The following is a 13,641-nucleotide window of genomic DNA, read 5'->3' as shown; positions in this document are numbered from 1 at the left end:
TCTCCCGAGATAAGCGCTGCTCCCGGGCGTCTTTCGGCAGAAGCCTCGCTAAGGAGATCCCTGCGAGCGGCACAATCGTCTTTGCGCGAAGAAGCCGCTTCTGCGCCTCCGGGAGCCGGAGAGAGCGACAGCTTCGGAAAGGCGCAGAAGGAAGCTGTACAACACTGGGATTGTGTGCGCAGCTGGCCAACTGATAGAAAACAGTACCTTACCACTCTCCTGACTTTTCCAATCACATGAACATTCCACTGGAAGCTGTTTTGGACAACTTTTCTTTGCTTCCTTCCAAACACTTGGCAGACCTCCGTGGAACGTTTAGAACACGATGGGAGCTGTTTTCTGTGCTGGCACAGTTTTTCCTCGCCAGACATAGTGGAAAAGCTTTCTGCTAAGATGAAGACTACAAAAGACGCTAAAGACCAAGGTACGATGCTCTCCGGAGCTAAGCGCCGCTCCCGGGCGTCTTTCGGCAGAAGCCGCGCTAAGGAGAGCCCTGCGAGCGGCACAATCGTCTTTGCGCGAAGAAGCCGCTTCTTCGCCTCCGGGAGCCGGAGAGAGCGGCTGCTTCGGAAAGGCGCAGAAGGAAGCTGTACAACACTGGGATTGTGTGCGCAGCTTGCCAACTGATAGGAAACAGTACCTTAGCACTCTCCTGACTTTTCCAATCACATGAACATTCCACTGGAAGCTGTTTTGGACAACTTTTCTTTGCTTCCTTCCAAACACTTGGCAGACCTCCGTGGAACGTTTAGAACACGATGGGAGATGTTTTCTGTGCTGGCACAGTTTTTCCTCGCCAGACATAGTGGAAAAGCTTTCTGCTAAGATGTAGACTACAAAAGACGCTAAAGACGAAGGTACGATGCTCTCCGGAGCTAAGCGCCGCTCCCGGGCGTCTTTCGGCAGAAGCCGAGCTAAGGAGAGCCCTGCGAGCGGCACAATCGACTTTGCGCGAAGAAGCCGCATCTTCGCCTCTGGGAGCCGGAGAGAGCGGCAGCTTCGGAAAGGCGCAGAAGGAAGCTGTACAACACTGGGATTGTGTGCGCATCTTGCCAACTGATAGAAAACAGTACCTTACCACTCTCCTCACTTTTCCAATCACATGAACAGTCGACTGGATGCTGTTTTGGACAACTTCTCTTTGCTTCCTTCCAAACACCTGGCAGACCTCCGTGGAACGTCTAGAACACGATGGGAGCTGTTTTCTGTGAAGGCACAGTTTTTCCTCGCCAGACATAGTGGAAAAGCTTTCTGCTAAGAGGTAGAATACAAAAGACGCTAAAGACCAAGGTACGATGCTCTCCGGAGCTAAGCACCGCTCCCGGGCGTCTTTCGGCAGAATCCGCGCTAAGGAGAGCCCTGCGAGCGGCACAATCGTCTTTGCGCGTAGAAGCCGCTTCTTCGCCTCCGGGAGCCGGAGAGAGCGGCAGCTTCGGAAAGGCGCAGAAGGTAGCTGTACAACACTGGGATTGCGTGCGCAGCTTGCCAACTGATAGAAAACAGTACCTTAGCACTCTCCTGACTTTTCCAATCACATGAACAGTCGACTGGATGCTGTTTTGGACAACTTCTCTTTGCTTCCTTCCAAACACCAGGCAGACCTCCGTGGAACGTCTAGAACACGATGGGAGCTGTTTTCTGTGAAGGCACAGTTTTTCCTCGCCAGACATAGTGGAAAAGCTTTCTGCTAAAATGAAGACTACAAAAGACGCTAAAGACCAAGGTACGATGCTCTCCGGAGCTAAGCGCCGCTCCCGGGCGTCTTTCGGCAGAAGCCGCGCTAAGGCGAGCCCTGCGAGCGGCACAATCGTCTTTGCGCGAAGAAGCCGCTTCTTCGCCTCCGGGAGCCGGAGAGAGCGGCAGCTTCGGAAAGGCGCAGAAGGTAGCTGTACAACACTGGGATTGTGTGCGCAGCTTGCCAACTGATAGAAAACAGTACCTTAGCACTCTCCTGAATTTTCCAATCACATGAACATTCGACTGGAAGCTGTTTTGGACAACTTTTCTTTGCTTCCTTCCAAGCACTTGGCAGACCTCCGTGGAACGTCTAGAAGACGATGGGAGATGTTTTCTGTGCTGGCACAGTTTTTCCTCGCCAGACATAGTGGAAAAGCTTTCTGCTAAGATGTAGACTACAAAAGACGCTAAAGACCAAGGTACGATGCTCTCCGGAGCTAAACGCCGCTCCCGGGCGTCTTTCAGCAGAAGCCTCGCTAAGGAGAGCCCTGCGAGCGGCACAATCGACTTTGCGCGAAGAAGCCGCTTCTTCGCCTCCGGGAGCCGGAGAGAGCGGCAGCTTCGGAAAGGCGCAGAAGGAAGCTGTACAACACTGGGATTGTGTGCGCAGCTTGCCAACTGACTGAAAACAGTACCTTACCACTCTCCTGACTTTTCCAATCACATGAACATTCGATTGGAAGCTGTTTTGGACAACTTTTCTTTGCTTCCTTCCAAACACTTGGCAGACCTCCGTGGAACGTCCAGAACACGATGGGAGATGTTTTCTGTGCTGGCACTGTTTTCCCTAGCCAGACATAGTGGAAAAGCTTTCTGCTAAGAGGTAGACTACAAAAGACGCTAAAGACCAAGGTACGATGCTCTCCGGAGCTAAGCGCCGCTCCCGGGCGTCTTTCAGCAGAAGCAGCGCTAAGGAGAGCCCTGCGAGCGGCACAATCGTCTTTGTGCGAAGAAGCCGCTTCTTCGCCTCCGGGAGCCGGAGAGAGCGGCAGCTTCGGAAAGGCGCAGAAGGATACTGTACAACACTGGGATTGTGTGCGCAGCTTGCCAACTGATAGAAAACAGTACCTTCGCACTCTCCTGACTTTTCCAATCACATGAACATTCCACTGGATGCTGTTTTGGACAACTTCTCTGTGCTTCCTTCCAAACACCTGCCAAACCTCCGTGGAACGTCTAGAACACGATGGGAGCTGTTTTCTGTGCTGGCACAGTTTTTCCTCGCCAGACATAGTGGAAAAGCTTTCTGCTAAGATGAAGACTACAAAAGACGCTAAAGACCAAGGTACGATGCTCTCCCGAGATAAGCGCTGCTCCCGGGCGTCTTTCGGCAGAAGCCTCGCTAAGGAGAGCCCTGCGAGCGGCACAATAGTCTTTGCGCAAAGAAGCCGCTTCTGCGCCTCCGGGAGCCAGAGAGAGCGACAGCTTCGGAAAGGCGCAGAAGGAAGCTGTACAACACTGGGATTGTGTGCGCAGCTGGCCAACTGATAGAAAACAGTACCTTACCACTCTCCTGACTTTTCCAATCACATGAACATTCCACTGGAAGCTGTTTTGGACAACTTTTCTTTGCTTCCTTCCAAACACTTGGCAGACCTCCGTGGAACGTTTAGAACACGATGGGAGCTGTTTTCTGTGCTGGCACAGTTTTTCCTCGCCAGACATAGTGGAAAAGCTTTCTGCTAAGATGTAGACTACAAAAGACGCTAAAGACCAAGGTACGATGGCTCTCCGGAGCAAAGCGCCGCTCCTGGGCGTCTTTCGGCAGAAGCCGCGGTAAAGTGAGCCCTGCGAGCGGCACAATCGTCTTTGCGCGAAGAAGCCGCTTCTTCGCCTCCGGGAGCCGGAGAGAGCGGCAGCTTCGGAAAGGCGCAGAAGGAAGCTGTACAACACTGGGATTGTGTGCGCAGCTTGGCAACTGATAGAAAACAGTACCTTACCACTCTCCTCACTTTTCCAATCACATGAACAGTCGACTGGATGCTGTTTTGGACAACTTCTCTTTGCTTCCTTCCAAACACCTGGCAGACCTCCGTGGAACGTCTAGAACACGATGGGAGCTGTTTTCTGTGAAGGCACAGTTTTTCCTCGCCAGACATAGTGGAAAAGCTTTCTGCTAAGATGAAGACTACAAAAGACGCTAAAGACCAAGGTACGATGCTCTCCGGAGCTAAGCGCCGCTCCCGGGCGTCTTTCGGCAGAAGCCGCGCTAAGGAGAGCCCTGCGAGCGGCACAATCGTCTTTGCGCGAAGAAGCCGCTTCTTCGCCTCCGGGAGCCGGAGAGAGCGGCAGCTTTGGAAAGGCGCAGAAGGAAGCTGTACAACACTGGGATTGTGTGCGCAGCTTGCCAACTGATAGGAAACAGTACCTTAGCACTCTCCTGACTTTTCCAATCACATGAACATTCCACTGGAAGCTGTTTTGGACAACTTTTCTTTGCTTCCTTCCAAACACTTGGCAGACCTCCGTGGAACGTTTAGAACACGATGGGAGATGTTTTCTGTGCTGGCACAGTTTTTCCTCGCCAGACATAGTGGAAAAGCTTTCTGCTAAGATGTAGACTACAAAAGACGCTAAAGACGAAGGTACGATGCTCTCCGGAGCTAAGCGCCGCTCCCGGGCGTCTTTCGGCAGAAGCCGAGCTAAGGAGAGCCCTGCGAGCGGCACAATCGACTTTGCGCGAAGAAGCCGCATCTTCGCCTCTGGGAGCCGGAGAGAGCGGCAGCTTCGGAAAGGCGCAGAAGGAAGCTGTACAACACTGGGATTGTGTGCGCAGCTTGCCAACTGATAGAAAACAGTACCTTACCACTCTCCTCACTTTTCCAATCACATGAACAGTCGACTGGATTCTGTTTTGGACAACTTCTCCTTGCTTCCTTCCAAACACCTGGCAGACCTCCGTGGAACGTCTAGAACACGATGGGAGCTGTTTTCTGTGAAGGCACAGTTTTTCCTCGCCAGACATAGTGGAAAAGCTTTCTGCTAAGAGGTAGACTACAAAAGACGCTAAAGACCAAGGTACGATGCTCTCCGGAGCTAAGCACCGCTCCCGGGCGTCTTTCGGCAGAAGCCGCGCTAAGGAGAGCCCTGCGAGCGGCACAATCGTCTTTGCGCGTAGAAGCCGCTTCTTCGCCTCCGGGAGCCGGAGAGAGCGGCAGCTTCGGAAAGGCGCAGAAGGTAGCTGTACAACACTGGGATTGCGTGCGCAGCTTGCCAACTGATAGAAAACAGTACCTTAGCACTCTCCTGACTTTTCCAATCACATGAACAGTCGACTGGATGCTGTTTTGGACAACTTCTCTTTGCTTCCTTCCAAACACCAGGCAGACCTCCGTGGAACGTCTAGAACACGATGGGAGCTGTTTTCTCTGAAGGCACAGTTTTTCCTCGCCAGACATAGTGGAAAAGCTTTCTGCTAAGATGAAGACTACAAAAGACGCTAAAGACCAAGGTACGATGCTCTCCGGAGCTAAGCGCCGCTCCCGGGCGTCTTTCGGCAGAAGCCGCGCTAAGGCGAGCCCTGCGAGCGGCACAATCGTCTTTGCGCGAAGAAGCCGCTTCTTCGCCTCCGGGAGCCGGAGAGAGCGGCAGCTTCGGAAAGGCGCAGAAGGTAGCTGTACAACACTGGGATTGTGTGCGCAGCTTGCCAACTGATAGAAAACAGTACCTTAGCACTCTCCTGAATTTTCCAATCACATGAACATTCGACTGGAAGCTGTTTTGGACAACTTTTCTTTGCTTCCTTCCAAGCACTTGGCAGACCTCCGTGGAACGTCTAGAAGACGATGGGAGATGTTTTCTGTGCTGGCACAGTTTTTCCTCGCCAGACATAGTGGAAAAGCTTTCTGCTAAGATGTAGACTACAAAAGACGCTAAAGACCAAGGTACGATGCTCTCCGGAGCTAAACGCCGCTCCCGGGCGTCTTTCGGCAGAAGCCTCGCTAAGGAGAGCCCTGCGAGCGGCACAATCGACTTTGCGCGAAGAAGCCGCTTCTTCGCCTCCGGGAGCCGGAGAGAGCGGCAGCTTCGGAAAGGCGCAGAAGGAAGCTGTACAACACTGGGATTGTGTGCGCAGCTTGCCAACTGACTGAAAACAGTACCTTACCACTCTCCTGACTTTTCCAATCACATGAACATTCGATTGGAAGCTGTTTTGGACAACTTTTCTTTGCTTCCTTCCAAACACTTGGCAGACCTCCGTGGAACGTCCAGAACACGATGGGAGATGTTTTCTGTGCTGGCACTGTTTTTCCTAGCCAGACATAGTGGAAAAGCTTTCTGCCAGGATGTAGACTACAAAAGACGCTAAAGACCAAGGTACGATGCTCTCCGGAGATAAGAGCCGCTCCGGGGCGTCTTTCCGCAGAAGCCGCGCTAACGAGAGCCCTGCGAGCGGCACAATCGTCTTTGTGCGAAGAAGCCGCTTCTTCGCCTCCGGGAGCCGGAGAGAGCGGCAGCTTCGGAAAGGCGCAGAAGGATACTGTACAACACTGGGATTGTGTGCGCAGCTTGCCAACTGATAGAAAACAGTACCTTCGCACTCTCCTGACTTTTCCAATCACATGAACATTCCACTGGATGCTGTTTTGGACAACTTCTCTGTGCTTCCTTCCAAACACCTGCCAAACCTCCGTGGAACGTCTAGAACACGATGGGAGCTGTTTTCTGTGCTGGCACAGTTTTTCCTCGCCAGACATAGTGGAAAAGCTTTCTGCTAAGATGAAGACTACAAAAGACGCTAAAGACCAAGGTACGATGCTCTCCCGAGATAAGCGCTGCTCCCGGGCGTCTTTCGGCAGAAGCCTCGCTAAGGAGAGCCCTGCGAGCGGCACAATCGTCTTTGCGCGAAGAAGCCGCTTCTGCGCCTCCGGGAGCCGGAGAGAGCGACAGCTTCGGAAAGGCGCAGAAGGAAGCTGTACAACACTGGGATTGTGTGCGCAGCTGGCCAACTGATAGAAAACAGTACCTTACCACTCTCCTGACTTTTCCAATCACATGAACATTCCACTGGAAGCTGTTTTGGACAACTTTTCTTTGCTTCCTTCCAAACACTTGGCAGACCTCCGTGGAACGTTTAGAACACGATGGGAGCTGTTTTCTGTGCTGGCACAGTTTTTCCTCGCCAGACATAGTGGAAAAGCTTTCTGCTAAGATGTAGACTACAAAAGACGCTAAAGACCAAGGTACGATGGCTCTCCGGAGCAAAGCGCCGCTCCTGGGCGTCTTTCGGCAGAAGCCGCGGTAAAGTGAGCCCTGCGAGCGGCACAATCGTCTTTGCGCGAAGAAGCCGCTTCTTCGCCTCCGGGAGCCGGAGAGAGCGGCAGCTTCGGAAAGGCGCAGAAGGAAGCTGTACAACACTGGGATTGTGTGCGCAGCTTGGCAACTGATAGAAAACAGTACCTTAGCACTCTCCTGACTTTTCCAATCACATGAACAGTCGACTGGATGCTGTTTTGGACAACTTCTCTTTGCTTCCTTCCAAACACCTGGCAGACCTCCGTGGAACGTCTAGAACACGATGGGAGCTGTTTTCTGTGAAGGCACAGTTTTTCCTCGCCAGACATAGTGGAAAAGCTTTCTGCTAAGATGAAGACTACAAAAGACGCTAAAGACCAAGGTACGATGCTCTCCGGAGCTAAGTGCCGCTCCCGGGCGTCTTTCGGCAGAAGCCGCGCTAAGGAGAGCCCTGCGAGCGGCACAATCGTCTTTGCGCGAAGAAGCCGCTTCTTCGCCTCCGGGAGCCGGAGAGAGCGGCAGCTTCGGAAAGGCGCAGAAGGAAGCTGTACAACACTGGGATTGTGTGCGCAGCTTGCCAACTGATAGGAAACAGTACCTTAGCACTCTCCTGACTTTTCCAATCACATGAACATTCCACTGGAAGCTGTTTTGGACAACTTTTCTTTGCTTCCTTCCAAACACTTGGCAGACCTCCGTGGAACGTTTAGAACACGATGGGAGATGTTTTCTGTGCTGGCACAGTTTTTCCTCGCCAGACATAGTGGAAAAGCTTTCTGCTAAGATGTAGACTACAAAAGACGCTAAAGACGAAGGTACGATGCTCTCCGGAGCTAAGCGCCGCTCCCGGGCGTCTTTCGGCAGAAGCCGAGCTAAGGAGAGCCCTGCGAGCGGCACAATCGACTTTGCGCGAAGAAGCCGCATCTTCGCCTCTGGGAGCCGGAGAGAGCGGCAGCTTCGGAAAGGCGCAGAAGGAAGCTGTACAACACTGGGATTGTGTGCGCATCTTGCCAACTGATAGAAAACAGTACCTTACCACTCTCCTCACTTTTCCAATCACATGAACAGTCGACTGGATGCTGTTTTGGACAACTTCTCTTTGCTTCCTTCCAAACACCTGGCAGACCTCCGTGGAACGTCTAGAACACGATGGGAGCTGTTTTCTGTGAAGGCACAGTTTTTCCTCGCCAGACATAGTGGAAAAGCTTTCTGCTAAGAGGTAGACTACAAAAGACGCTAAAGACCAAGGTACGATGCTCTCCGGAGCTAAGCACCGCTCCCGGGCGTCTTTCGGCAGAATCCGCGCTAAGGAGAGCCCTGCGAGCGGCACAATCGTCTTTGCGCGTAGAAGCCGCTTCTTCGCCTCCGGGAGCCGGAGAGAGCGGCAGCTTCGGAAAGGCGCAGAAGGTAGCTGTACAACACTGGGATTGCGTGCGCAGCTTGCCAACTGATAGAAAACAGTACCTTAGCACTCTCCTGACTTTTCCAATCACATGAACAGTCGACTGGATGCTGTTTTGGACAACTTCTCTTTGCTTCCTTCCAAACACCAGGCAGACCTCCGTGGAACGTCTAGAACACGATGGGAGCTGTTTTCTGTGAAGGCACAGTTTTTCCTCGCCAGACATAGTGGAAAAGCTTTCTGCTAAGATGAAGACTACAAAAGACGCTAAAGACCAAGGTACGATGCTCTCCGGAGCTAAGCGCCGCTCCCGGGCGTCTTTCGGCAGAAGCCGCGCTAAGGCGAGCCCTGCGAGCGGCACAATCGTCTTTGCGCGAAGAAGCCGCTTCTTCGCCTCCGGGAGCCGGAGAGAGCGGCAGCTTCGGAAAGGCGCAGAAGGTAGCTGTACAACACTGGGATTGTGTGCGCAGCTTGCCAACTGATAGAAAACAGTACCTTAGCACTCTCCTGAATTTTCCAATCACATGAACATTCGACTGGAAGCTGTTTTGGACAACTTTTCTTTGCTTCCTTCCAAGCACTTGGCAGACCTCCGTGGAACGTCTAGAAGACGATGGGAGATGTTTTCTGTGCTGGCACAGTTTTTCCTCGCCAGACATAGTGGAAAAGCTTTCTGCTAAGATGTAGACTACAAAAGACGCTAAAGACCAAGGTACGATGCTCTCCGGAGCTAAACGCCGCTCCCGGGCGTCTTTCGGCAGAAGCCTCGCTAAGGAGAGCCCTGCGAGCGGCACAATCGACTTTGCGCGAAGAAGCCGCTTCTTCGCCTCCGGGAGCCGGAGAGAGCGGCAGCTTCGGAAAGGCGCAGAAGGAAGCTGTACAACACTGGGATTGTGTGCGCAGCTTGCCAACTGACTGAAAACAGTACCTTACCACTCTCCTGACTTTTCCAATCACATGAACATTCGATTGGAAGCTGTTTTGGACAACTTTTCTTTGCTTCCTTCCAAACACTTGGCAGACCTCCGTGGAACGTCCAGAACACGATGGGAGATGTTTTCTGTGCTGGCACTGTTTTCCCTAGCCAGACATAGTGGAAAAGCTTTCTGCTAAGAGGTAGACTACAAAAGACGCTAAAGACCAAGGTACGATGCTCTCCGGAGCTAAGCGCCGCTCCCGGGCGTCTTTCAGCAGAAGCAGCGCTAAGGAGAGCCCTGCGAGCGGCACAATCGTCTTTGTGCGAAGAAGCCGCTTCTTCGCCTCCGGGAGCCGGAGAGAGCGGCAGCTTCGGAAAGGCGCAGAAGGATACTGTACAACACTGGGATTGTGTGCGCAGCTTGCCAACTGATAGAAAACAGTACCTTCGCACTCTCCTGACTTTTCCAATCACATGAACATTCCACTGGATGCTGTTTTGGACAACTTCTCTGTGCTTCCTTCCAAACACCTGCCAAACCTCCGTGGAACGTCTAGAACACGATGGGAGCTGTTTTCTGTGCTGGCACAGTTTTTCCTCGCCAGACATAGTGGAAAAGCTTTCTGCTAAGATGAAGACTACAAAAGACGCTAAAGACCAAGGTACGATGCTCTCCCGAGATAAGCGCTGCTCCCGGGCGTCTTTCGGCAGAAGCCTCGCTAAGGAGAGCCCTGCGAGCGGCACAATCGTCTTTGCGCGAAGAAGCCGCTTCTGCGCCTCCGGGAGCCGGAGAGAGCGACAGCTTCGGAAAGGCGCAGAAGGAAGCTGTACAACACTGGGATTGTGTGCGCAGCTGGCCAACTGATAGAAAACAGTACCTTACCACTCTCCTGACTTTTCCAATCACATGAACATTCCACTGGAAGCTGTTTTGGACAACTTTTCTTTGCTTCCTTCCAAACACTTGGCAGACCTCCGTGGAACGTTTAGAACACGATGGGAGCTGTTTTCTGTGCTGGCACAGTTTTTCCTCGCCAGACATAGTGGAAAAGCTTTCTGCTAAGATGTAGACTACAAAAGACGCTAAAGACCAAGGTACGATGGCTCTCCGGAGCAAAGCGCCGCTCCTGGGCGTCTTTCGGCAGAAGCCGCGGTAAAGTGAGCCCTGCGAGCGGCACAATCGTCTTTGCGCGAAGAAGCCGCTTCTTCGCCTCCGGGAGCCGGAGAGAGCGGCAGCTTCGGAAAGGCGCAGAAGGAAGCTGTACAACACTGGGATTGTGTGCGCAGCTTGGCAACTGATAGAAAACAGTACCTTACCACTCTCCTCACTTTTCCAATCACATGAACAGTCGACTGGATGCTGTTTTGGACAACTTCTCTTTGCTTCCTTCCAAACACCTGGCAGACCTCCGTGGAACGTCTAGAACACGATGGGAGCTGTTTTCTGTGAAGGCACAGTTTTTCCTCGCCAGACATAGTGGAAAAGCTTTCTGCTAAGATGAAGACTACAAAAGACGCTAAAGACCAAGGTACGATGCTCTCCGGAGCTAAGCGCCGCTCCCGGGCGTCTTTCGGCAGAAGCCGCGCTAAGGAGAGCCCTGCGAGCGGCACAATCGTCTTTGCGCGAAGAAGCCGCTTCTTCGCCTCCGGGAGCCGGAGAGAGCGGCAGCTTCGGAAAGGCGCAGAAGGAAGCTGTACAACACTGGGATTGTGTGCGCAGCTTGCCAACTGATAGGAAACAGTACCTTAGCACTCTCCTGACTTTTCCAATCACATGAACATTCCACTGGAAGCTGTTTTGGACAACTTTTCTTTGCTTCCTTCCAAACACTTGGCAGACCTCCGTGGAACGTTTAGAACACGATGGGAGATGTTTTCTGTGCTGGCACAGTTTTTCCTCGCCAGACATAGTGGAAAAGCTTTCTGCTAAGATGTAGACTACAAAAGACGCTAAAGACGAAGGTACGATGCTCTCCGGAGCTAAGCGCCGCTCCCGGGCGTCTTTCGGCAGAAGCCGAGCTAAGGAGAGCCCTGCGAGCGGCACAATCGACTTTGCGCGAAGAAGCCGCATCTTCGCCTCTGGGAGCCGGAGAGAGCGGCAGCTTCGGAAAGGCGCAGAAGGAAGCTGTACAACACTGGGATTGTGTGCGCAGCTTGCCAACTGATAGAAAACAGTACCTTACCACTCTCCTCACTTTTCCAATCACATGAACAGTCGACTGGATGCTGTTTTGGACAACTTCTCTTTGCTTCCTTCCAAACACCTGGCAGACCTCCGTGGAACGTCTAGAACACGATGGGAGCTGTTTTCTGTGAAGGCACAGTTTTTCCTCGCCAGACATAGTGGAAAAGCTTTCTGCTAAGAGGTAGACTACAAAAGACGCTAAAGACCAAGGTACGATGCTCTCCGGAGCTAAGCACCGCTCCCGGGCGTCTTTCGGCAGAATCCGCGCTAAGGAGAGCCCTGCGAGCGGCACAATCGCCTTTGCGCGTAGAAGCCGCTTCTTCGCCTCCGGGAGCCGGAGAGAGCGGCAGCTTCGGAAAGGCGCAGAAGGTAGCTGTACAACACTGGGATTGCGTGCGCAGCTTGCCAACTGATAGAAAACAGTACCTTAGCACTCTCCTGACTTTTCCAATCACATGAACAGTCGACTGGATGCTGTTTTGGACAACTTCTCTTTGCTTCCTTCCAAACACCAGGCAGACCTCCGTGGAACGTCTAGAACACGATGGGAGCTGTTTTCTGTGAAGGCACAGTTTTTCCTCGCCAGACATAGTGGAAAAGCTTTCTGCTAAGATGAAGACTACAAAAGACGCTAAAGACCAAGGTACGATGCTCTCCGGAGCTAAGCGCCGCTCCCGGGCGTCTTTCGGCAGAAGCCGCGCTAAGGCGAGCCCTGCGAGCGGCACAATCGTCTTTGCGCGAAGAAGCCGCTTCTTCGCCTCCGGGAGCCGGAGAGAGCGGCAGCTTCGGAAAGGCGCAGAAGGTAGCTGTACAACACTGGGATTGTGTGCGCAGCTTGCCAACTGATAGAAAACAGTACCTTAGCACTCTCCTGAATTTTCCAATCACATGAACATTCGACTGGAAGCTGTTTTGGACAACTTTTCTTTGCTTCCTTCCAAGCACTTGGCAGACCTCCGTGGAACGTCTAGAAGACGATGGGAGATGTTTTCTGTGCTGGCACAGTTTTTCCTCGCCAGACATAGTGGAAAAGCTTTCTGCTAAGATGTAGACTACAAAAGACGCTAAAGACCAAGGTACGATGCTCTCCGGAGCTAAACGCCGCTCCAGGGCGTCTTTCGGCAGAAGCCTCGCTAAGGAGAGCCCTGCGAGCGGCACAATCGACTTTGCGCGAAGAAGCCGCTTCTTCGCCTCCGGGAGCCGGAGAGAGCGGCAGCTTCGGAAAGGCGCAGAAGGAAGCTGTACAACACTGGGATTGTGTGCGCAGCTTGCCAACTGACTGAAAACAGTACCTTACCACTCTCCTGACTTTTCCAATCACATGAACATTCGATTGGAAGCTGTTTTGGACAACTTTTCTTTGCTTCCTTCCAAACACTTGGCAGACCTCCGTGGAACGTCCAGAACACGATGGGAGATGTTTTCTGTGCTGGCACTGTTTTTCCTAGCCAGACATAGTGGAAAAGCTTTCTGCCAGGATGTAGACTACAAAAGACGCTAAAGACCAAGGTACGATGCTCTCCGGAGATAAGAGCCGCTCCGGGGCGTCTTTCCGCAGAAGCCGCGCTAACGAGAGCCCTGCGAGCGGCACAATCGTCTTTGTGCGAAGAAGCCACTTCTTCGCCTCCGGGAGCCGGAGAGAGCGGCAGCTTCGGAAAGGCGCAGAAGGATACTGTACAACACTGGGATTGTGTGCGCAGCTTGCCAACTGATAGAAAACAGTACCTTCGCACTCTCCTGACTTTTCCAATCACATGAACATTCCACTGGATGCTGTTTTGGACAACTTCTCTGTGCTTCCTTCCAAACACCTGCCAAACCTCCGTGGAACGTCTAGAACACGATGGGAGCTGTTTTCTGTGCTGGCACAGTTTTTCCTCGCCAGACATAGTGGAAAAGCTTTCTGCTAAGATGAAGACTACAAAAGACGCTAAAGACCAAGGTACGATGCTCTCCGGAGCTAAGCGCCGCTCCCGGGCGTCTTTCGGCAGAAGCCGCGCTAAGGCGAGCCCTGCGAGCGGCACAATCGTCTTTGCGCGAAGAAGCCGCTTCTTCGCCTCCGGGAGCCGGAGAGAGCGGCAGCTTCGGAAAGGCGCAGAAGGTAGCTGTACAACACTGGGATTGTGTGCGCAGCTTGCCAACTGATAGAAAACAGTACCTTAGCAC

This window comes from Ammospiza caudacuta, chromosome 2 (assembly GCF_027887145.1).
Source record: "Ammospiza caudacuta isolate bAmmCau1 chromosome 2, bAmmCau1.pri, whole genome shotgun sequence".
Lineage (NCBI taxonomy): Eukaryota > Metazoa > Chordata > Aves > Passeriformes > Passerellidae > Ammospiza > Ammospiza caudacuta.
This window is presented reverse-complemented; position numbering follows the sequence as displayed.